Below are 2426 nucleotides of genomic sequence, written 5' to 3'. Positions count from 1 at the left end.
GGTGCTGCTGCTGCTGCTGCTGCTGCTGCTGCTGGCACTGTTTACACTTGTTACACTGTTGACACTGTTATCACCGCCCCTCTGGATGGAAAACACAAACACACACACACACAAGGTAGAGAGGATGTGGAGGTGGTGTGTGCGGCACCTTCAGCTTCAGCTCGGGGCCTTGAGGATCGTCGCTACGTCCCTGCAGCTCAGTCAGTCCCGCGGTTCAGAGTTCACGCTGAACGAGATTACAACAGAGTCAGATCATTATTGTGAACCGGGCCGCTCCCCTATCCCCTAGGCTAGGGGCTCGAACCTGCTCTGTGTGGCTTAGTGCAAGCTCAGAAACCTCCGATTGCGCAGCGCGTCCTTCATCCCAGCAGAGAGAGACCGGGTTTCCTCGGCTGCGCCATGGTCCGAAGCCCGGATCGACCGCAGCGCTGCGCGGAGCCTCTGAACGCCGCTGATCCGAGTCTGGGCCTCCTGATCCAGATACTCTGACAATAAGAAGAAGATGATGAAGAAGAGGCGTCGACGGGAGGAACTAAAGGGCGTGTTCGTGCTGCTGGTTAGCGGTTAGCGCTGCCCGGTGTGCGGAGAGAAGAGGATGCGCAGCAGCACAGAGTCAGACAGCCGCCGCATCGTCAACATGAGGCGCGCTCCCGGTGCGATGCGATGCCGCGGCGCGCTCCCGTTGCTTCCTGCATCAGCACCACCAGCATCATCATCACGGCTCGTGGACGCGCACACACACAAAAAAAAATAACTGCACTATTTAGAAACTAACAGAATAAATGCAGAATATTGAATATTACCGGCTGATGATGAGCACGTGAACGCACCACAGGGCTGATTTAGATTATAATCTAATAAAATATTAAACATCAATGTGATACGATACGAGCTATAGATCCATTAACGGCAGCGATCTGCTCTGGAGCTTTTGATCAGATCACATGATCCTCATCAGTAAATGGGTTTTTAGAAAAAAAAAAAAAAATCTAATGAGGATAAACGTAATTTCCGTGTAAAATAGCTAAATAAGAGCTTTAGACCAGCTATAATGGACTTTATGTTGTGTTTTATTTACATTTTAGGCTGAATATTCTTTACATTTTCTTTTGATAGCCTATATTAAAATTTTTGGGTAAATATAATCTGTTTTTATTTCACATTCCAGGATTTTGTGAACCATAATTAAACTTTATTCTTCATTTGTCCACTAGAGGGCAGCGTACAATAAGAAATTACTACTATGGAGGATATAAACTGGTGTCTTGAAATGAACCAGTTTCTTTAACTTAATGATGTAAATATGAAGAGCTGACCAGGGACATAAATACACGTCGCACACCAGGTTATTCAAGTAAGAGTGACCATGTTTTTAATATCTTAAACATCTGTGCAACATTATTCAAAATGTTACATCACTGCATGACCTGTAATGTTTCACAATATTTACAAAAAAATGCTGCTTACATCAAACCATTAAAAAAAGTCCAAACAATCTCAAAACAATGGACTCTGACAAACTATCCCTAGCCCACATTAATGCAAAAAGAAAAAGAAACAAGAGCAATCAAGTGCACATCATACTTCACGCAAGTCTATTTTTTGTAAAGTATATATTAGTGAGAAAATATATACTTAATTACAAGTTGAAAAATTAAAATACTGACGAGGAGAAAGGTGGAAGAGAGAAATGAGATTCAAACGAGTTCAGCAAAGAAAATGAAAATAAAAATAAAAGTCACACTCGCACGCACACACACACACACACACACACACAGTCACAGGCGGGAGGAGGAGGAAAAAATAGACCGCACAGACAATCGGAAACACAAACGTGGCTTTGAACTCTTGACCACAATTAACATGAAACTGATAACAGATCTGTAACACATGGGTTCCCAATGAGACCGGGTTCCTGCATGTCATTGCACAAAAGAAACGGTGGGAGGAAGAAGAGGAGGAGGAGGAAGAAGAAGAAGGAGAGGCAGAATGAACTTTACCGCGTCATCACATTTAGAAACCGGAGGATTTTCCCTCGCCACAGTTTTACAGTAAAAGAGTGTGCACACTGAAAAAGAGCGGGACTTGTTGAAAAGCGTGGACATCCGATTATTACTGAACTCTGAACAGGAAAACGTGGAGAACATTTTTAACAATTGCATCATTTTGCTACAAATTCAGAAGAGCTTTTTCCTAAATGTTTTTCCTCCAGTTTCTCAGTGAGCAACATGATTTGAAATAAAAAAAAATACAGAAAGAAAGAAATGTTTTACAGTACAAATGACCTCTCGGTTTGACATTGATTGGACGCTGGAGTTTGTGGGGCCACAAATAAGAGAAAAAACATACTCAGTGGGTGTTTGTGGAGTAGTGTGGTGTTTGGTTTTAAGTCGTCAAAGCAGGAAGTTTCTGCAAAATGTTCAAGT

The sequence above is a fragment of the Trachurus trachurus genome, assembly GCF_905171665.1.
Source record: "Trachurus trachurus genome assembly, chromosome: 2".
NCBI lineage: Eukaryota > Metazoa > Chordata > Actinopteri > Carangiformes > Carangidae > Trachurus > Trachurus trachurus.
This window is presented reverse-complemented; position numbering follows the sequence as displayed.